Source organism: Gavialis gangeticus, unplaced genomic scaffold, assembly GCF_001723915.1.
Source record: "Gavialis gangeticus isolate Ggan-Ray unplaced genomic scaffold, GavGan_comp1, whole genome shotgun sequence".
Classification (NCBI taxonomy): domain Eukaryota; kingdom Metazoa; phylum Chordata; order Crocodylia; family Gavialidae; genus Gavialis; species Gavialis gangeticus.
In genome coordinates, this window is record NW_017729004.1 from 8,169,908 (window position 1) to 8,194,159 (window position 24,252).

Consider the following 24,252-nt stretch of genomic DNA (forward strand, 5'->3'; position numbering starts at 1 on the left):
TTAAAAGAAGGGATTTCAATTGTTTCTCAAAGCAAAAAAAAAAAAAAAAAATCCAATATTCCTTCCCACTCCCTCATAAAATGAGACTCTTCCCTTAGCTAGCTCTTTGGGGCTGAATGGGAGACAGCAGTCAGCAGTGGAAATGCATTAGCACTGGCGAAATCCATGTGCATATATTGGTCCTGCTATTAACCAAATGACACCAAGTGTCTTCGAGGCTGTACAGTACATCAGCGGGAGATGGAGGAGGAGATTCGTTTTGAGCTCTCACTTGTTTATAATGCTTCAGTGACATAAAGGGGCCTAAATAAAAGTAGAAGTTAATTCATGCAGCTGATAATTCCCTTAGCACGAGTTGTACAGAGCAATTGAACCCTCCTCCTGCCCCATAGCCCCACCTGGTCGCAAAGCAGGGGGCACATGGGGCCATGAAAGGGACATATGCTGAGTGCTCTGTACTCAGACTATTCACAGTGGGCACATCTACATGTGCGTTTTACTGAGCATTAAACTAACTTAATGCACAGTAAAGCATCACAATCTACACATGCACAGTAATTACAGCAAAGTTTATTAATTTAAAGCATGTTTGCTAGTACAGACCGATACAGGAACTAGGAAACGGCACTTTAAACTAACACGCCTAAGTGCACATATAGACAGTGACCTGGAAGCAAATTACTCCTAATCAGCCCAGGCATCAGGGGGCCACAATGAGTGCTTAGCTTAGTCTGGGGGTGTGGGGGGAGCTATCCCCAAGCTCTGTACCACTTGGAGTTTACCCTGGAGCTGGAGACAGCTCCCCACACTTCCTAGAGACCAGGTCTGACCCCCATGCCCCTTGCCAAACCAAGGCTGGCACATGGGAGAGCCTGGATCACCCCATGGCTGCTGCAGAAGGGCAGAGCAGGGCAGGAGCAGCCCTGGACTACACTGCTCCTGTTGGGTGCAATTTGCTCCTGACCTGGACACAGTTTCATGCATCTGAATTTACTGCACAGTAAATTCAAGCACATTAATTGCACGCACAGACCCACCAAGTTTCTACCAAATCATATACTTACTGATGTAAGTTTGGGCGGCTCTGAAACAGCTCTATCCTGTACTCCTGCCCTAAGAAGCATGGAGCCCTAACCATGCTCCTGACTGACCCTGTCTTTACTGTATAGAGAAGAGAATTTGGACTGTGGTCACTGAGACTAAAGATCTCACAGAGACAAAGATACCTCTGGCACTAACCTGCCTTTTATTAAGCTCTGCAATTTAATACTGAATGTCAGAGGCTAAACAGACATGTATAGCATAGCCTTCATCTCAGTAACATATGGTTTCCTGCACACAATTTTCCTTCCATCTGGACTACATTGAGATTGGGAGGGGAAGAAAGAAACAGAATTTTAAAAATGCTAAACTAAACTTTTTCAATAGAAAAGTAATTGGAATATGCTGGATATTGTGTGCTTCAGCTGTGGCCACTTGTTCTATTTACAGCAATTGATTCAAAGGGAAAGGGGAGGAGGAAAAGAAAAAAAGAGTAGCACTCTTTCCTGAGAGGAAGACATTAAAAGCACTAGGATGGGGCATTCAAGAACCTTGGATGTGAGGGACACTGGGACATAATCCTGCGGCTCAGTTTCCCCACAAGTGTAACAACCTTCTCTTTTTCCACCTCATTGTCTATCTTTCTTATGCAAAGCATGAGCTCTTAAGGCCAGAGATCTTTCTTCCTAGGTGGATGTTCAGAGACTCGGATCCTAGCTTTCCTCCCTATGTCTTAGTGTTAGCACCAGTGCTACAATCCTTCAGGAAGCATGGTAGGTTGCTGATATTTTCTCCCATGAAAGCAATGTTTGTATGAACCAGCTATTTGGGATAAAGTTATATGTTACACTTGAGACCATACTAAATCTGTGAAATATTATGCCATGTTAAAGCTAGAAAATGTTGGGCACGTCTACATAAGATGCTACTGCGCAGTAGTGCCCGAAAAAATGTGCAGGGGACGGTACTGCATAGTAACACCAGTTACTGTGCAGTTATTTAGTACTAGTTTATGCAAGTACAAAATGGCTGTGCAGGAACAACTGTGCAGTCCACTGCTTGTGTAGATACAACCTCTGTGACCAGTTGCATGTTAAGAGTTCGTACTGTTTTTTGCCTGCACAGCTCTGACTTGCCACTCGAGGGCTGGAGAGCAGGGATGTGGCTAGGAGCCAGGACACCTGGGCTCTATCCCTGTTCTGTATGGTGTGGAGAAGGCCAGAAATGGTGCATTCTGGGATGCTGCAGAACTGCAGATTGCTCATTTTATATCTGTAAGGCAGACAGGAGTTACCCTAACATGAGCTGGGTAGCACAGCCCAGAGTTAGCCCTTGCCCAAAGTAGGGCAACTTTGAGATACTCAGAGGGCACTCAACACAAGTTAATGAGCTTTAATATGTGACCACTTGCATTTTAAGCCTCATTAATATAATCCAAGTGTAATGTGCCACGTCTACACTAGTTAGCTAGAAAGTCTGATCTAATGGCTGGGTCAGAGGCCTAGGATTCAGGAAGCTAGGGTTGTATTCCTGGCCCTGCCATGAACTGGAAAGATGATTTTAAGAACTTCCCTTCTATTTCTTCTGCCACACTTGGACCCCTTTATACAGTGTGAGGTCTTTGAGCTAGATATTGCACTCATTAGTAAGACTCTGTTTTTCTGGGCCTTCTTCAAATATGTAATAAATGATTACATATTTAAGGAGGGCCCAGCAAAACAGAGTCTTCATCTTAGGAAGATTTCAGGCACTCGGTATATTACAAACCAAGAATACTAGAAATTCAAATGTTCACTGCTCCTTTGATTGAAGTGATTTCTATCAAGTATTTCATATGATCTTCCCATTCCTCTTCTGCCAGCTGTACAAACACTCCCTTCACTTCTTTAGGTTTCTTGACTTTGATAGTGAACAGGAAGAACAGACAGAGAGGGAGAGAGAGAGATAAAAAGAATCATAGAAAGGGGAGATGATCCAGAATAATACATGGCTGTCACTCTCATCTTTCTTTTGCCGCATGCAGCATGGTCATGAGAAAACCAAGGGGCAGGTCAGGGCAAGGCAAGGGAAAGGATGTGACAGGATGGGAAAGGAAGAGGGAAGGAAAGGCAAGGAAAGCTGAAAATTGCCTTTTGCTTTAACAAAATAGAGAAAGAGAGAATTTCTTCAACTATCACTAAAAGTGACAGAGAAAAAGCAGAATTTACCACAGACTTTGGGTGAAACATAGACCAAAAAAGCAAGATGGGCAATCTACCTGACAGCCTGTGATGCCACTTAAATAGCTTTTATCCAATTAAAAGACAGTTAAAAATAAAATCTAAGGTGACTTAAAATCAGTATTGCCCTGTATTGAATACACAGTGAAAAATGTATTCACTGTATTTCAGAAAAGGTTCTGGCTGCGCTGTCAATAACTTCTACTACTATTTGCATTACAGTAAAGCACTTAGTGCTGAGCAAACTCAAATGCAAATTGGGGGATGTTTAGATAGACTGCACTGCTGCAGGAACTGGGTGGTGATGATAGCGGACTGCAAGGTGAACGTGAGTCAACAGAGTGCTACCTTTGCAGACAAAAAGTCATTAGCAAGCTGGGATAAGTTAAGAGAAGGGCTGCATGCAAGTCACAGAAAGTGATTCTTCTGCTCCATCAGCATTGCTGAAGCCTCGGCGGGAGGCTATGTCCAGTTTGGGGCACTGCATTTCAAGAACGGCAAAGAAAATAAGGGAAAAGATCCCATGGATAGCAACAAAAGTGATTTGAGATCTAGAAAACAAGACGTATGAGGACTAGTTGGGACGACCGGGACTACTGAGTTTGAAGAAATGATTGAGGTGGATTTGGTAATAGTCTTCAAATACCAAAAAGGCTGGTATAAAGAGGATGGTGATTAATTGTTGCCATGTCCACAGGAGACAGGACAAGAATAATGGGCTGAAATTGAAATAAGGGAGATTTAAGTTGGAAATTAGGAAGGACTTTTTAGTTTTGATCGCTGGAATGCATTATTTAAAGAGGCTGGGCAATCTCTGTCACTTTAGAGCACGTTAGACAAACACTTGGCTAGGATCACTTAGACAGCGGTGATTTTTCTGTGTTTGCAAAACAGGGGGTTGGATTAGGTAAACTCCTGAGGTGCCTTCGAGCCCTATTTTTTCTTTGATTCTATGCTTAATACTCCTTATTATTTGCATTGCTGTGGTGCTTATAATCAGCTGATGGCCTGATTGTGGCTCAGCACACCTTTGGGCTAGGTGCTCAACAAACACAGAACAAATAGATTAACCTGGCCTAAAAAGCTGACCATCTATCTGTTTCTAGCTGTCATCAGTTGGACCTTTTCTTGATGCCCATTTTCAGTGTGACAAGAGCCTCCCAGGGATCATCAAAGAAAATAGGTCCTGGCATTGAACCCCTTTGCCCCAAATAGATGAGCAATTAAGCCAGGTACAGATGTTACACTTTTACTGGTATAAGTGATCAGAAACTGGTCTATTCTCGTAAGATGACAGAAGTTCAGCACACGTATACTGTTTTTAAAATGGCGGAATCTAGTCTAAGATTTGTCCCGTTCTCTCCCTCCATTAACCCCAACGCATTAAAGGGTGAATATGTGTTTTGTTCACTACTGATCTAAACTACATTGCTTAAAGAAAACTGTAACTTAGATAGATTCTGCCTTGGGGTTTTTGAATGTCTGTCTGGCAGGGCGGTCCGGGTTGACATGGCCTCATGGAGGACTGCCCGGGCCCATGCCGCCCCAGCCGGGTCAGCTGCTGCCCAGTTCCACTCGGAGGTGTTGCTGGGCACTGACCCCAGGGTCCAAAGTACCTGCCAGGTCCCTTCAGAAGCATCCCGGCCTGCCTGGCCCTCAGGCCAATCACTGGGGTAAACCTGGATTTGTGCCCGGGCTCCTGGAACTGTCACCTGGCTTGGCCCACCAAATCGGTCCCCTTCAGGACCTCTGGGTTGATATGGCCTCATGGAGGGCTGCCCAGGCCTGTGCCACCCCCGTCGGGCTTAGGTGCCTCCCGGTTCCGCTTGGAGGGGTCGCTGGACACCAACCCTGGGGCCCTTTACCTGCTGGGACCCTTCAGAAGCACCCCGGCCTGCCCGGCCCTCAGGCCAATCACCAGGGTGAACCTGGATTTGTGCCTGGGCTCCTGGAACTGCCACCCAGCTTGGGCCTCCAGGTCGTCCTGGTGCCAGTTGTCCATGTCCACAGGCCCATGTGCAGCACCTAGGTGGCCGGGCTTGCCCTCTGGATGGGCGGGGGAAGCCTGCGGATTGGCCCTGTGGCTGACTTGTGATAGTTGTCTGGGCCCAAGACTCATGCCCCTATATACCTGCAGGTACCTTCCTAATTGTGGTGCACATGACAGCCTACAGGCCCAGCACTGGGCTGAGCCACCAAATGTATCTGACATCCTGGATTGAAGGGTCGGGGAATGCATTTTGAATGACCCTTTATGGACATCCAGGCACCAGCTCAACTCATTGTTTCCTATGGGGGGTTTTTTGGACACCATGTCAACCCGTGCATTTCAATGGCAGGCCCCTCAAGCACCAGGTCAACCCAGGCCTGGTAGTGGGGCTTTCCGGACCTCACGTCAACCCAGGTGTCTGAAGGACAGGCCTGCCTGGCACCAGGTCAACCCAGGCATTTGAATGGCAGGCCTCCCCGACACCCGGTCAACCCAGGTCTGGCAATGCGGCTTCTTTGGACACCACAACAATCCAGGCATTCAAATGGCAGGCCCCTCAGGCACGAGGTCAGCCCAGGTCTTGCTGTGGGAGCCTTTTTGGATGCCGGGCCACCCCCAGCATCGCAAGGCCGGCCTTTTTGGATGCTGGCTCAACCCAATCACTGCAAGTTGCCTTTTTGGACACTGGGTCAGCCCAGGCCTTGCAATGGGAGAGCGTTTTGGACACCAGGTCCACCCTGCCCTTGCCATGGGAGCCCTTTCGGACACCAAGCCATCCTGGACGTTGCAAGGTTGGCCTTTTCGGATGCTGGGTTAACCCAGGTCTCACCACGGGGGTGCTTCTCGGGCACGCTGTCAACCCATTAATTCTTATGGGAGGCTGACGAGCTGCCCAGCCAAATTTTTTAGTGCCTTTTATTTGGCTGATGTTTATTTGCATTTTACTTTCTCTGCTTGCCTCCTTCACCCCTGCCATACTTTTTCTGCCCATTTATGGCCAGATGGGACTGATTGCACCTGATCCCCACCGATCTCAGAAGCTAATCAGTCCTGGACCTGGCTAGTATCTGAATGGGAGACCACCTGGGAATCCCGGGTACCATAGGTAGCCTGGCCTTTTGGGCCGGGGCTGGCCCTGCCCTTGCCCAGGCCTGGGAAGTTGGATCAGGCCCTGGACTGGCTGGCTGTCCACCTGCAACCCTGAAAGTGGGGGCCCGGGGCTGGCTGCTGTGTGGAGGGTGTGGAGTCACTGCCGAGTCCAACCAGGGGCCTGCGGCCTGCTGCTCCCTTCCAGAGCTTCTGGCGGCCCTCCAGGTAGGGCCTGGCTGGCCCAGTGGGGCTGCCTAAAGCAGCTGGGGGTGCCCTGATTTTTCTTCATAAAGAATTAAAGTCAAATCCAGCAAAGCATGTCTGTATAAAAGTGGGCACGTCTACATGGGATGCTAACTGTGCAGTAGCCTAATAGCACTGCACTGTACTTTGCCAGGCAAAAACTGTTCTAATATGCTACTGTGCAGTAGTATTAGGCTGCTGCACAGTAGCACAAGTTACTGTGCATTGATTTATTACTTGGTAAAACAAGTACTGAAGTTAATGCACAGTAACTACGGCACATTAATGAATGTGTAGATGCGCCCAGTGATGACTAGCATTATTTTGCATACATTCGTAGGTGTCTGTCTCCCAGTGAAAAACAAAATAGTAGCTTGATCTAAGACACATGTGAAAATATATTCAGTATACACATTGTACTCCATTGTCAGGTGCCCTGAAGTCTCTCAGGGAAAGAGTGCAACTTATCTTGTGGTATTAGACTATATGCAGTAACTTATACTAATTACTTTGTCTTACCATGAAGTGGCAGGATTGGATAATAGACTGTTTGCCTTGAGCAAACAGCTAGCCAAGGTTAAGTTCCAGGCAGACAACATCTAAATGAGCCTAACTTCCACTATTTAAATTCCTTCAAGGACAGCTCTAGCAAACATGAGTCTCCTCTGGAGTCTAGCCAATAGAGGGGGACAAAGTTGTGTGCTGTGATAAAATGGTTACAGAAGTAATGGACAAGGACTTTTCTGCTCCAAATAAGCACCACACTTCCCACATTCAAGTACTTCTTAACTATCTACATTTCCACCCCCATGGGTTACAAAAACTGGGTTTATAAACCAGCATGTGGAGGTGCGGAAGGGAGATGAATACAGGTTCTCTGCTCAAAAGCTCTACCTGAACAGACCACCACAGCTAAGATGTTAAAACTTCCCCGCCCCTGAATTTCTGCTTCAGCTTCTTCTCTGCACCCTCGTTTTAGATTGCAAACAATTTGGAATAAATACCATCTATTTCCAAGCATAAGGCATTCTCAAGATACCATTCCCAACACTTGCATACCTTGGTTTTATTTTGGGGGGCTCATGGCAGCAGCATTCAACATCATAAGCATGAGTAATTCCAGCACAGCTTAAAAACTGGGGTGCTCCCTTCATCTGTATACAAAATATTTCCAAAGAAAACCAACAGAGCGCAAAAGATGATGGCAAAACTAAGTGTTTTTTGACTCGTGAGTGTTTAGGTTTATGGAGGACTTGAACATGGGGGAAAGTAAATCTCATGGGGGTAATACAAAAGTAAAAGCTATTTTGTAATAAAATTCAAAGTTGGAAAGATAATAGGGACCTGTAAAAGGGGGTCTAGGCCCCTATAAGTAGAATGCATTTAACTGCAACTTAGATAGCATGCAGGTGAGAATTATTGAGTCACCTCCTCACTAGTTTGACTTGTGCTTGGGTGAAATCTTCTTGGACATGAAACAGGAAGCTCAGCTAAGTGCTTTCTGACCTGTGTACAAGCAACTGTCTATTGCTGTAGCCCAGCAAGGACTCAATGGCTACTCCCAAAAGTCTTTTGGAGCATAAAGTTATTCTTCAATCAGGCTTTGGCAGATCATCAAACAAAGAGTCCCTCTGCTCACCCTGGATGGCTGCTCTCAGAGGATCTCAACTTGGAGTCTCTTTCCTATAGAGTATAAAACAGGAATAATAAGACAAAGTGTAGTAGGTGCAGTGTAAAAATAGGATCTGGCCCATTGGACACCTTTTGTGTTTTGTTTTGTTTTTCCCCAAGGGAAAGGAGGCAATGCCTGCTCTTCTTTACATGTAGGTTTATACACCGAAGTCACAGATGGTTACAGGCTGCAATCATCAGAGTGCTCTGTGTAGTGCACACAGAAGACAAGAGAGACCGTGACCCATCGAATCTACAAGTTGGGAAAGATCAAGCAGATTTGCCATCTTGCGCGCAATTCCTGATGGAGCAGGGTCACTGCATGCGCAGCTGCAACTTGGGCAATTGTTCAGACCATCTGCATCTCAATAATATTTTATCTAATTACCAGATGCTGTTGCTAGAGATGTCCCAGAACACCCAAGTTTAGTAATAACTTTTCCTGGCAAACAGTCGACCCATATCTGCTAGATCTTCTGTCTGTCCTTTCTTCCCAGGCCGCCTTCTCCTGTGAGACTATAATTTCTGGTGGCTAGGAAATCAGCCATGGGAACTATTTTCTCTGTCCTCCAAGGGAGTCTGCAAGCTTCAATTTCATTCCAGGTCAACATAAGAATAATTTTTATTCAGTGAAATTGTATTGAATTCACAGAAGAAGGGGAATCAGTTGACTAGGAGTTGGGTTACTTGGATTCAGCTCCCAGTTCTGCCATCAATCCCCTCTATATTCTTGAGCAAACCACTGAATTTTCCCCTCCCTCAAATGCTTTAAGGGTAAAACCCACCTACAGACAACCAAGCACGTGGTTAACCCTTTCATTACCAGGATTCTTTTGTGAGGAGCTTTATCAAACTGATTTGGTACATGTTGTGGTGGGCTGCAGCTATGCTAAGCTATAGTAAACTACGATACTAAAAAGCAGTTTGGGAGAAAGGGGACTCACAGCTGCTGAATGATTCCATAAGAAAGAAAATAAAATAATAATAAAAATGCACTAATGAGCAAAAAGATACTGAAGGGAGCATGAAAACAAGCAACTAAAAAGCTCAAGGACAAATGTAAAAAGTGAGAACTCACTAATGAAACAGAGAAGACATGAATTGAATTGCAGGTGTGTAAGCCTGTGTAATGGGGAACCCCAGCCTTGTTAACTACACACAGGAGAGAAGTAGGATAAGCTCCACCTCTGAACTGGGGCTGCCAGTTCATGCCTGCATGCAGTGGGGAAAGGAGCAAAAGACAGAGCTGACTGATAGTGAAAAGGAGTCACCTTGGACCTGGGGGGAATCAAGGCATCTCCTTATGATAGTGATAGTTCTCATGGTCCTGAGGGGCTTGTAGCTGAGCGATAACCAGATGGTTAACCCTTTGGGTTCTGGTTTTCTTCTTTGTATTTAATTTTGAGACCAGAGAACTGGATCATGGCTGTAGGGGAGGTCTGGAGGCCACAGAGCAGAGTGCCAGGGGTACTCTGTGCTTCTGAGACTAGTTTTGCTCATATTGGACTGGGGCCCAGGAACCCAGAGTCTAAGACAGAAGACCTGGGCTGAGGTGGCTGAGCCACAGAAAAAGGGCAGAGACTAAGAAAGGTGAAGACCAGATAAGAGCCTGGGCCCCAGTGTCAATTTGGGACCAAGAGATGCCCTACAATGGGCAATTGAGAATTGTCAGTGAGGTATGGGTGTGGCTATGGGGGTGGCAGGAGAGCACGAGTATAGTCCCTAAGGTACCAAAGAAGAGTCTATCCCAGCCTCTGAAGGCAGTCTCCCCTTAAACATATATATTAACATCAAGTCGTGGCAGAAGAAAGGCAGGAGGTGGAGGAGCCTGGTGAGCCTAATAGGGTAGTGGCTGAAATAGGGCTTGAACCCAGATGTTCAAAGTCTTAATCCAACACTAAATCCAGTAGGGAACACAGAAGCATTATTGACCTACTCTTCCCTTATTATGGTCCTCTACAGTCAATTATTTATCGATAAGGCACCCCAAAGTGCATTGTGTGCCACACAAACTCAGACATGCACACTTTACGATGAGCTCTGTGCCAGGAACTATTCACAGCCTCTGTGACATGCTCCAATGGACTGGTGGCAGATATGCAACAAAGTTGGCACAAAATTTGGTATCCTCCTTTCTCTGGATGTACCACATCCTTTTATTTATAAGCCCCCACCCTTTGATGCCAAAATGTCACCAAACATCCCAGAAAAAAGAGGTACCATGCAGTTGCTCACTAAGATTTGTTTGATGATGGTTTTGAGTTGATAAAGCACTTCTCCCAAAAGGCAAGCTGACATTAGATCTGCTCAGAAATCATTGCCAGGAAGGGAAATACTTACTGCTTGTTAAGTAGGTATTTGTTGACAACTCTCTCACATGGTTTCTTTTGTTAAAGCCCCAGCTCTGCAGTCAGGGTTGATGAGCAAATTTCATTTCAGCTTTCATTTAAGGGGAGAAAAGAGAAAGGTCTATAAGGAGGAGGAGCTTGAAAACACGATCCAACTACACCCATAAATCTCAGCTATCAGATAGTAAACCAAATAGTATGACAGCTTTGTGCTAATTTCATGATCTTTGATATGATCTTGTGATTCTTTGGGGGAGAGGGTTTTTCCTTTACTAACACAAACTTTATAGAGACGTGAAGAGGTAGCAGGCTAAAAAATCCATAACACAAGACTTCTGAAAAGCATTCTTTAAAAAAACTATTGTGGTACTCATCCATTTTCTCAATTATCCCTGCCTGATAATTGCAGATGAGAAGATGAAATCCAAATTCCCGGTTAGAGTGCATGCATTTTCCTGCAGAATGAAAAGGAAGAGAAACAGAAGATGATCTTGGGTTATATGCTGGTTGGCCTTATTCATGGCTATGGTACAAAAACATAGTCAAATTGTAGCCTGGAGTGGATGACTGAATGTATGTTAAGTGGTCATTATGACACAGGTTGTGTGACATATGCAACGGTAGCCATCTTGACCAACATACATCAGGTTCGTGGCCATGGATGAGAGGTGACTGCATGGGGTCAAGCTGCTCATCTGGAAGGCTTTTATGTGTATCACTTCCATGACAGAAAGTGAAGTCGACACAAAGCCTTCAAGTTGCACAGCCCATCTTCTGCTCATAGATTCACTGATAGTTAGGGGCTGAAAGGGACCTTGTAGATCATCGGGTCCAGTCCCCCTGCACTAGGCAGGAAAAGACAACTGGGGTCAAGTGACCCCAGCAAGATGACTGTCCAGTCTCCTTTTGAAGATTTCCAGGGTAACTGACTGTTCAATATCTCTACTTCCCCACTAGCCCAGCTAACTTGAGGTGGAAAGTAGGGATTGCTGTGGAACTAGGGCAAAAAGTGAAATTGGTCATTAGCAAGAGTTGAGATGTGTCTACTTGCTGTTCTGAAGTGTCTGGTACTGAGACTTTGGTTTGAAGAATCTGCTACTGGCTACTCTCACCAACAAGAGACTGGATTAGATGGGAGACGCATGTGAAACAGTATAGCAGTTTCTGTAGCACTAGGAAAATTAGTCCTGTTTTCCTTAGCCATAGGATAGTAATTGCATTGCCTCTGAGCTGGACATTCGAACCCCAAATTTCCTAGGAGTTATTTTGGCTCCCTTCATTCCCAGGTGGCGAGTGAACACGGGTCTCACGAAGCAAAACCCTACACAACTGCCCCTACATCAACACTGGGCAAACGACAGAACTGAGTAAGCAGGGAAATGTAATGAAAAAATAATCATAGAAGAAAGATCAGATCTGAACTCAGTCCATGAAGAAAATAAGAAACTAGAGCCAGATCATCAGCTTGTGGAACCTGGGGAAGCCCCAATGACAAATGGACCCATAACACTTTCCATCATCTGCTTGTCCCCCAATTAAAGGTATATGGAGCTTGAGTTAGCAATATTTCAATACATCACTGGATAAAGATTCATGTAAAAATTAGTAAATTGGCTAGAACATTCTTCCAGAAATGGAGACTATCAGCAAATGATAAAGAGCAGATACCTTGTTCAGAGGAGCTTTGCATAGCTAGGGAAACTATCTGGGTACACTTTTGCATACTGTTAAAAGTTAAAATATGGGTGCGTACACACACGTGCGTACACACACACACACACTGAATTCATCCAATTATTTATTCTCTCTCTTATCTAAAAGTGAATTATAGTCTCAATGGATGTTGGATTAGGGGCTCTGAAAATTCTCCACGTGTTTCATTCTTTTGCATCTCCCAATTTATTTGCATAAATAAGATTTGAGCACCTCATCACCCTCTCAGTTGATAAATAGCATATTAGATTTTTTCCCCTGTAATGTTCTGTAATGTGTGGCATTTCCTTAGCCTTGCCACAATATATAGTCCCACTTTCTAAGGAAGCCATTGAGTAGTTTAGCTTGATCATACTTCTGCAATTACTGTCAGAGCATGACATTTTCCCGTCACCTTTACTATTCCCTAAGTATTAAGCTATCAACCCTTCAAATCATTGTCGTTGTCTACATGCAGGTAAACAAAAAAAAAAAAGGATTACTAAACAGCTGCAGCTTTAGCTATAGATGCAATATGAAAGCTATTTTCTATACTGTAGGATGTTTATCTTTTCAGCTGGAAGCCATATCGGGCTATAGCACCGGAACTAAATAAATGCTTGCTTATTATGACGCTTACAGCACCGTCATTATTACTACCAGTATAGATTTATAGTGGAGCTCATTCCTTCTTTCCTCTCATATTTGGTTCTTGACTTCCACTCCAGTGAGAAGTGGGTAGAAAGAAATGAGCAATGGCAGCATTTCACTCTTAAATTGCCCCCAGCGTAAAGGGCGTCATGCAGTTCAGGACAACACAGAACCAGTAATATAAAATGAGGATTAAACACAACAAAAAGTAGGAACATTCACATTCCCCTCCCAAATTGCACAGAAATAAATGACACAAAGCCCCAGATCCTATTCCACCTATTAGACACCTAAAGGGTGCTCAAGTATCTGAGTGCAATCCTATTTCAATATCACTGAGTCTTTGGACACCTCATTATCACCTGTGCTTTTATAAAGCTAAGAAGAAGGCACAGTGGGTGCATCTACACATGCACTTTACTGCTGAGTAGACTAATTAGCTCTGCAGTAAAGTATCACCAGCTACATGTGCACTGGTGTTAGGGTGCAGTAAATGTAATTAACTCCGCCATGGGATAGGATTGTCGGGGACAGTCCTACTTTATGGCAGAGTAATTTACTGTGTTGAAATGCATGGGTAGATGCTGACTGCAGGCATAAATTATGCACTGTAAGCCCAGCCAGCTGAGGCCCTGCTCCACCCCAGCTCAAATTGCTGCTGTGCCGAGTGCATGTGTAGATGCTATGCCTGGGAGCAATTGACTCCAGCTCAAACTGCTCTGGAGTTTATTGCTCCACTTTAATTGCATGTATAGATCCACCCATTAAACATGAGTCCTTAAAAGCAGAGAGCAGAAGGATAGACCCACCCAACTTTGATATTAACAGTTTTTAAGAGGCTTGAATGAGATATATTCCAGTGTCTAGGTAGCAGCTAAATGAAAGGTGGAATAGTAAGTCTGGCCCAAAATGCTAGTGTTGGAGAATCAAGTCCAATATTTTTTAATTGCTGTACAGAACTCATCTGCTACATGGTTAAATGTAATAGTCCAACCCCAAGCATTCATGAAATTAGCTTAACATAGGCTGAAATTCTGAAAAATAAATGCCAGTTGGCTTCTTTTTATTTTTCTCATTTTAGTGCTTAAAATAGATCTGCATCATGTTTTAAGCACTCTGCAAACAGGAAGGCTAGAAAATTACTTGTTTTTAAATGAAAGATCCAATTTTCACCGGACAACATGTCTCCAGTATCACAGTAACTTGAACTTCAAGGTGTGCGCCAAATAAGAAGTTTACTAAACATGCTTAGAGATCAAGATAATGTGCAGAAGTGTCTGAGTTTGTCCATTATTAACCTTATCCTAAACCCCTGGCGTTGCACCAAACTATGTGCCTCCTGACAGCTGACTTTTTGCCTTGCATGCCACTCGCCATTCATTGACCAATTCCAAGACAGGAATAGGCTGTAAGATATGGGACGTGCAATCGATGCCTTAGATATGCTATATGTGGCAATGCCTAGCTCAGTTGCAGTAAGGCCTACTTCGGTTATTGCTTCTAGCAGAGCCTTTGTGTGAGTTGTACATGCAAGGATCAATGGCTGTATTAATCCACATACCAGCAAGGCAGGGAAGCTGAGAGCAGGGTGTGAGACTGACTTTTTACAAAGCCCTGGGAAAAGAGCCCTGTGTGTGTTACGTAACACCAGCAGGCATTTTGCCGCATAGTGGCATCTTTGGAGCAAAATTCCCTCCCTATTTCCCACTACACTCCCCCTGAACGCACACTAATAATTGCAACACTTTGGCTTTCTGCCTGTATGCCCACACACAAACTCACTCACCCTCATGTTTCCAAATGAATATGCAGAGGGCTCTAAGTACCCAGTAAGGTAAAGTGATGTATATTAGGAATATTAAAATCTGCTGGCTTTTTTCTGGAGTCTGCTCAAATGACATGGCATTAGGGTTGAAGAGCAAATTGGCTAATTCAGAAAAAGAAGGCAAAAGATCTACCAGAGTTGAGGCCGCCCACAGGGTGACCATAGTTAAGGCAGGGCAATTCCTATAACAAAGGGAGTGAAATCACTGGCTTGATATGTGGTTGCCTTTGAACCCAACCTAAATGATCGGGTACCTATTTACAAATAAATTAACTGCAGCAGCCTTCTGGACAAATCCAAATGAAGGCTTAAAATAACACATCTAGAACCATAGAGAGAATAGCCTAGCCACCCGGGCATCCTCCCCCAGACACATTGTAGCTCCATCCTGAAACATCTCGTGTTCTGTTGCTTGCAGTTAGATCTATCCATTGTGCAACTTCCCCACTACCTCTCTCACATTTTGGTCACTGCATAATACTGACAGTGTTTTACTTATTGTATTTACTCCTCAGTTAATGTTTGGGTCATACAAGCCATTTATGGAACCAGCAGGCCAGCCCAAACTGCCTGTGCCTAAATATGGGACACCCCACTTTCCTTACCACACTGAATGACCTATGTTGTCCCACTAAAAGAAGGAAGCAACTAGTCCCCTGGCACCCAAGGGAACTGGATTACCAGGTAAGATGCTGCACTGTGGGTGCATCTACACAAGATGATTACTGTGGAGCAGACTAATTAGCTCTGCAGTAAACATCTCGGTGTCTACATGTGCAGCCCTATTAGGCCACAGGAAATTAATTAACTCTGTTGTAGGTTAGTACTTCTAAATACAAGTACTATCCTATAGTGGCATTATTTAGTGTGCCACAACACATATGTAGATGCTGACAAGGCTGGATGGGGCATGAGGGTGCTTCAGTCTGGGGACTGCCTGCTGGATCCCCTGCCAGCTGGGGCTGCTCCAGCACATCTTAACGCACCGCGGTCCTGGGCGCATGTGGAAATGGGATGCTTGGGAGCAATAAACTTCAGCTCAAACTGCACCAGAGTTTATTCAGTTGCATTAATTGCACATGTAGATGCTTCCTGTGAGTTAAAGTAACACAACCTTGGACCCATGCAATTCGGCCAGTTCTGTATGGCTCCCACTCCACGCCACAGCCAAGAAGCAGTGTTATAAAATCCCAGAGCACATGATATCCTGCTAAAGGATGGTAAACAGACTGCAATAAGATCAATACAAATTCCCTTATTAAGACGTTCCTCATGCCTCCTGCCAGCACAAGGGTGGTATCAAGCGAAAACTTCACATAAAAGAAATCAGTGGCTCAGAGGCAGAAGGGGCATCTATCGAGAAGGCAGAGGCTGGATAGGTTTAAACACTCCACATTTATTTTCCTAGGATCTAAACCTGTTCCTTCTTTTGTGGGCATTCACAACACCTTAAAGGAAGGGCAAAACCGAGGGCAGCAAATCACTCAGTGACAGATCAGGAGCAACGTTGTAGAGGTAATGAAATGTCAGTTCTGAGTGTAGTGGCTCCTTTTCTTAAAGCCTACATTACTTAAAGGACTTGGCTGAGATTTACCACCTCTGTGCCATTTTTCAGCACTTTATATGCTGAAAGCCTTGTGTCACTAAAAACCTTGATATGCTCAACTCACACAATCTTGATATGACAGCTCTTGTCCAGGTTAGAAAGTCTTACTTGGGCAGGCAGGCCTGTGGACTTCAGCAGACCTCATTACCAGAAGAAAAGGTTGCAATATTGGGCTAATAACCTTTTATTCTAAAATTACTGAGTCTGTTCTCAGATGCACTGCTGTGAATCTAGTCTTGCCAATAGCTTACAAAAGGCATTATGTAATAACAAGTTTCCAGGCCTATTTTTCTCCTGCCTACATTTCAGTGAAAACAAGAAGAGGTTGGTTCATATTTGCAAATGCAGTGTAAATAAGGGGTTAACTTACCCTGCTATGTATTCTTTAACAGTTTTATTCCTTACAGCACTAAGGGACAAAGGCTATTAAGTAGATCAAACTGCATTTCATCACTTACCCCATTTGATTATTTTTGTATTTCCTTCCACTTTGAAGCATTGCATTAACTGATGAGGTTCACATTCAAGGCCAAGACTTCCGATGATGAAATCTGACCATAGTTGAATGGCACAGAGTGGCGTAAGCAGAAGACCTGCCTCTGTTTCTGCTCCATTCCACTTCCTGGTTCTCCGTGCTGCCGGGTTTGGGCTTCCAGACTGTAAGAAGTAAGAACATAAGGACAAAAGTAGCATTATACTGAGTCAGACCAATGCTCTATCTAGCCCAGTATCTCTCTCTGCTGGGGCAGCAGTGGACGCTTTAGAGAGAAAGCATTAAACCAGGGATATCAAGCAGGGGCATCATAAAAAAATGGACTGCAGGCCAGATCCAGCCCATAGAGTCCTATGATCTTGCCTGTGGGTCTCAGATTGACCCTGAGTGCCACATGTGGCATACAGAACTGGTCTGGTGCTTGGGCTGGGTACACAGCACACAGGGTAGGTCTGAGGTGTAGATGGGCCCAGTGCAATGTCTCTGGTGCACACAGGCAGCCTGGGGACCAATCCAGACTGGCTGCAGAGCTAACGTGCAGGGCTGGTCCAGCCTGCGCACTGCATGTATGTACCCCACTTAACCGGCCCTCCATGCAGCCAACAGACCAGCCCAATGGTCCTCATTTGGTGCATGGGGCTGGATAAGTTTGACACCCCTAATCTAGAGTGATCTATCCCCTATTCCTTACCCTTCCTGCATTCATTGTCATTGGTTTACAAATGACAGTGGCGACATCTCCAACTGTTCTGTTTAATAGCCATTAATAGATCCGTCATCCATTAACTTGTATAGTCCTTTTTTGAACCTGGCTATGCTTTCCTGAACTGTTGCATCACACACTGTTTTTGTCATATCCAACCACCTCAAGTAATTTACCTTTAACGAAATACAATTTCTACTTATAAACCCAACTAAATAACTTGTTTTATAAAGTCTATTATTAAACAGATCTTTAAGTATCACTGATGCATAGGATTTTCCAAATTTGACATTCCACACAAAGTTAATGGACAAAAATAAGAGATTGCAGTCTCAAATTAATAGCTACAGAAGTTGGATGCATGATAAATGAGAGAGGCAGCTTTTTGGCTTGCCTTTTGATTAAAATAGGCTCCCTGTGTCAAATTGGGGGGAGGTGAAAACAGAAAGCAACAATCTATTAGTACTTATCATGGACACGTGGTGTTAAAGGCATCTGGTGGTTCACAATCTTCACAAGAGCCTTAATAATAGTCTTGGACTACAAAGCTTACACCACACCTCCACACCTGCATCCCAATTCTCCCTTTGCTTTGGGATATTTTTGAAAGAGCGTGTTATGAAAATGCACATTATCAAGAGACAGTAAATAACTCAGAAAACAACAGGATGCCAGCTATGATTTCTTGAATATTCCCCTTGGAAAAACACTTAATGGGCATTGCTAGATAGCTCAGCATTTTAGAACATATGGCCACCTGGTTAGTTTGCTAATTATAAGTCCTATTTTTTCAAAAGAACCATGCCTATAAATATTTCAAAAACTTTTTTCCCATTCTACTACTGCTTTTGCAGCTTCTGGCTCCGACTTCTAATGGGTTATGGAATATATCCTGGACCACATACTATTTGACTGGGTAGATAAATGGGGAACGGCAACCTTCTCATGAAAAATGGGTTTGATGGATGCAGTCCAGTTCCTAATGGGCATGTGCCTGCACTGAACAAGTACTAAAGGGCCAAACACTAAACAGGAGTGAAGTGACCTTCCTTCATCCTCCTAGGTTGGTTGGTGCCTTTGGATGAGGTATAGAGGGAGTGAAGAAGAATATGGGGAGTCAAACACTGCTGTTGGTGCACAATCCACGTGAGATGAAAAAATATCTTATTCTAGTACATTTCTTGGTCATTCATTTTAACACATATTTACATGGCTGTAAATTACAGCAAGTACATTATTAGATTATGGCAAAAAAAAAAAAAACCAACAAAAAACCAACGCAACAACCTGGAGGTCCATCTGACCATATGTGTCCCATCAAACTAGCGTTGGTAAAACAGTCTAGTCCCTGTAGTCAACAGCACACATGGGAGTGATAGGGCAAGCATCATCTTTGTCTCCTCAGCACAACTGACCAGGTATCCATAGACCATCCATATGGTTAACAGGGGATGGCTTTCAGTGCAAACATGGAGAAAGACGTAATGTCGCTCCTCTAAAGCCATAGAAAAATACATGAACTGTTCTGTAATCATCTCACTCAGATCATGCTAACGATATTTTTAAAATGCATCTTTTAAAGAATCTGGCAAACATAAAATGAATGTTTTTTTCAAAGTATTTCTTCCCCAAAAGTCAGCAAGATAAAGTAATACATCTAAAACCAAAGTATGACAGTGAGTTGCATATTCAAGAGGCGTCCTTTGGTAATCATTACTTCCTTTGGCCTCCTTTCATCTACAGGAGATGGTGGATATTGCAGCCTATGACGTAGATGTTTTGTGGTGTCTCATGTCCAGTCCAAGATTTCAGGACATGCGGCAGTGATTACAAATGTATGTGTCATAGCTGGGAGGTTTGGGAGCTGCTTGCTTCCTCTGGGCTCTTTTCTCTTCAAACCGTTGGAGCCAATTTCTGTCATGGGCTTTGATGACGCCACTTGTGGTAGGAAGGATATAAGACATTGTACACTGGCTGAGAAAATCTGGGTTCAGTTTTTTGGCTCCTCCATAGACTCTGTGTGTGTTATCTCAGCAAGTCACTCATCCTTTTTCCTCACCTCTCCCTCTGTAAAATGGCGATGGTACTTAATTTCTCCCTTTTTTTGCATTGACTATTTAGATTGTAAGCTTTAGGGCAGGACTGCTTGCCTGATCTCTTTGTTGGGACTACTAGGTAATGTCATAACAGATAAACTCTGTGAGGTAGGTATCACAGATGGAGTAAAACTGCATAGGAAACAGAAACATAGACCTGGAAGAAACCTCCAAAGATAATCTTGTCCATTCCCCTGTTTTCAGTCAGGAAAAACTGCTCCAAGATAAAGTCTATCAATGTGACTTTGGTATTTTATTTCTAACATGAATGCATCATGCTTCAGTTTCTATCCATGGGTTATTCCTTTGCCTTTCTCTAATAAGCTGGTGAATACATTAGAACTTTCTGACCTGGGAGTATTAATATACAGTTATCAAATCACCTCCAGATCTTCTATGGAGATGTCATATTAAGTTGTTTAAGCCAAAATTATTTTTCTTTATTATTCCATTCTCCATGTCATTTTTGTGAGCAGTTGTCTGTGACCCAACCCTTCATGAAGGATTTAAGAAAATCTTCTCTCATGTGTATTTCAGATCTGTATGCAAGAATTTTCAAGTACCAAGCCAACCACTTGAGGTAGATAAAGAAAATCAACCAGAGAAGTTTATTTCCTGAAAAACAAGCCATTAACCCACATAGGGTGCATCTACACATGCGCTTTACTGCAGAGTAGACTATTAGCTCCGCAGTAAAGCATCACTGTCTACACATGCACCAGTACTAGGGTGGAGTAAATTAATTAACTCTGCCATAAGATAGCACTGCTGGGGACAGTACTGTCATACAGCTGAGTAATGTACTACGCTGAAACACATGGGAAGATGTAGACAGCCAGGTATAAATTGTGCCCAGTCAGCCCAGCCAGCAGGGGCCAGACTCATGCCTCCCACTAGCGGCTCCACACTTCGGACACTGTCATGCCCCAGCCAGCCCCGCACCCAATGCTACAACCTGGAGCCCAGGGCTGATAACCCCTCAACCCCCAAGCCAGTTGCCAGCCCAGGTCTGCTCCACCCTGGCTCCAATTGCACAGGAACACTTATAGACACTGTGCCCAGGAGTAGCGTGCTCTGGCACAAACAGCTCTGGAGTTAATTGCATTGCATTAATTGTACTTGTACATGCACCCACAGGGATTTGTGATGCCCCCAAAGAGGTTTTTTAAAAAACTGTGAGACTGTATAGAACTCCTTTAGGGGAGTTAATATTTGCTAATGGATATTCTAACTCTGTGATATAAAACAACTTGTGAATGATGTTCTCATCTCTAAGAAGTATGATTATCCTCAAATTAATAAATGATTAAATCAATTTATTAATTACATTCAATTAATACTTGATTTATCCAAGTTCTCCTCTCACTGCAAGTCCCAGGCATCAGCAGAAACAAAACAACTCCAATAATGCTGTGTTCTAAGTCCTTGATCACTCTTTGTCTATTATAAGAGTCTTTATACAATAAAATAACAATAGAAAATTAGCATAGCAATATTCTTATGAAGCTAATTTCACTTTCTCAGTTTTCACTGTGTATCGATTTATATACCATATTGCTTCAGACACTAAGCACTGTCAACATAATTAGAGAAGAAGTAAAGATGCTCTCTTCTTCATGTCTAGGAGCCTGACTTCATCCTGAATAATTGATGTCAAGAGCGAAGGAAGTGCCAACTGGAATATGATCCATATTTATACATTTTTAAGAAGAGATGAATATGCAGAGCTTGCTTAGCTGCCATGGCTCATACCTGAGAAATGCTGGTAGATAAAATTGGTTTGCATTAATTTTATGGGATATATGGATCTCCAAATTGAGGTCATTTCCATAGACGAGCAGAATTTTATCTGTGTTATTTTACAGAGAACATTTTGGATGCTGGGAATCCAATTAATGTGTTTTGTTGAGGGAGGACAAAAGATTTTATTATGTAATTGGGCACCTATGCCATCACCCTGGAATCCAAAAAACTAGAAAACATAAGGTAAAGTATTATTATTATCCCCTTTGTACAGCTGGCAGCCTGATGCATAAAAATATTAAGTGCCATTCCTAAAACCACTTGGAAAATCAGTGGCCATACCATGAACTGAATTGATCTTTCTCAGGTCCCAGATAAGGTTTTTGCCCAAAAGAATGGTTCTTCTCTAATCATTACAACTGAAGAGGGCTTTCACATGACAATTTCAAAGGCATCACACTCCCATGGATTGAAAATGACCCTTTCACATACTCATATGATATTGCAAAGGCCCTTGGTATCAAAAACATGCCAAGAGGCACAAATGAGAAGGGCACTTTAAGTAGAGATAACCTCCTGTGTCTAGCTCCTGAAAGTGAACAGCAAGGCTGTGGGCAATTACGTGTAATTACTGTTAGCATAAAGTGTTCTTCATGCCGTGCATCTGTCGAGTGAATAACCTAGGGAAAAAAGTCTTAGGGCCGAAACATTTGCACCTTTTTTTCCATTAAGTGCATTTAAAGGAAAACATAGTAATTAGAAGAGCATGCAGAGGAAAAGGTAACACTATGACATTATAGCTTAGTACATAGACGCTGTAATATTTATCATTTGCACTTATATAAAGGCTTGATCCTATCTCCAAGAAATTCATTTTAGTGCTGAGCTGTCACCCAGCTAAATGACAGCTCATAAGGAGACCGCAAAGCACAGAACAAAGAAAGGTATCCCTCTTTCAAAAGGGGAAAGCCAAGCACAGCGTGCTTTACACACGTTCGTACATCAGGTCAGTATTGGAGTCTCGAACTCAAGGCTACACCTAGCCCCAGGAACCGGCTGTAGCAAAGCCCACTGTAGGCAGATTTTCCAGGGAATTAAATCCCTTTATCTCTGGGTTGCTTCAGGCAGTGGTGGTTCCAACAAGCAAATGTTTTACCCTGTAAAGCATCATGGAGGAGTAAATTGCTTTTCTGAATTCAGAAGGAGAGAAGCCTCACAGGGAGAGCACATTAAAACAAGAGGCCAGGGCAGGGACTCATGGTATACAGTTTGGTGTGCCATGTGTATAAAGGAATAGGGGAAAATGAGTGGGGGGACTAGGACTGGTTGAACAAGGAGACTGGGGCTAAGAACAGGTGAGCTAGAGGAAAGAAAACAGAAATGCCAAGAAAGCAGGGTGGGTGGGGGAAGAATTCTAGGTGCTGGGGCAAAGAATATGCCCTTGTTGTGAAGAAGATTCATGGCATACTGAGCTGCATCAGCAGAAGCATTGCTAGCAGGCCGAGGGAAGTGATTATTCCTCTCTATGCAGCACTGGTGAGGCCACATGTGGAGTACTGTGTCCAGTTTTGCCCCCCACCCCACTACAGAAAGGATGTAGACAAATTGGAGAGTCCAGCAGAGGGCAACAAAAATGGTTAGAGGTCTAGGGAACTTGACTTTTGTGGAGAGGCTGAGGGAACTGGGCTAATTTAGTCTGGAGGATAGAAGACGGAGGGAGAATTTAATAACAGCCTGGGTGAGTCTACAAGTGCATTTATAACACCTGAAATTTACTGTGTGGTAAGTGACTATGCAGTAAGCTGGAACAGGCTTGTGTCTACTCATGCAGATGACCTGGAACTGAATTTAGTCCCAGATCAGAGCAGTTGGCCACCAGGGGGAGCTCCAGCCTCCAGGCACATGGCTGCCAGCATTTAGGACTAACTTTAATCCCAAATTGAAGCCAGAGCCAATTGCCAGTTATTGGGACTAACTTCAGTCCCAGACTGAAGCCAGGAGAGTTGGCCAGCCAGGATCCCTGGGTCTGGGCTCAGGCCAGACCCTAGTAGCTGGACAGACCCAGAAGGGTGGCCTCCTGGGTTACTGTGCAGTAACGTGTCTACACATGCATTACTGCACAGTAACTAATTGGGCATAAATTTAATACCTGCATGATGCAGTTATCAAAAGTATGCTCAAGTCGGCTTAAGTTACTTTATTTACTGAGCAGTATGGGCATGCACATGTAGACAGGCATCTGTACTGAGCAGGAATTTCAGTTACTGCACAGTAAATGCACACATCTAGACACACTCCCTGAAGTGGGGTTATGAAAAGGATGGAGCTGGACTATTGTCAGTGGTGGCAGATGACAGAACAAGGAGCAAGGATCTCAAGTTGCAGCAAGGGAGGTTTAGGTTAGGAAAAAGTTTCTCACTAGGCAGGGATTAAAGGACTGGAAAAGGATACCTAGAGAGGTTGTGAAAACTCTACCCTTGGAGGTTTTTAAGACCTGGGTAGACAAAGTTTTGACTGGGATGCAATATCTGAGGATGCTCCTGGTTTGAGCAGGGGGTTGGACTAAATGACCTTCTAAGGTCCCTTCCACGCCTCATTTTTTATGATTCTGTGACTAGGACCAAGACGTAGGAAAGGAGAAGAAGGCTGGACATGGAGTCAGGGAGAGAGAACCACTGGGTGTGGGGAGTATACATTCATGCATGAAGGATTTAAAAGGGTACACATTGTAGTACCTTCTTGTTTTGATTAATATTTAATTTTGTTTTTATTGCTACTGTTGAACTTAAAAGAGTTAACATTTTACACTTTTTTGCAGGCAAATGAACAGATTTACCATGAA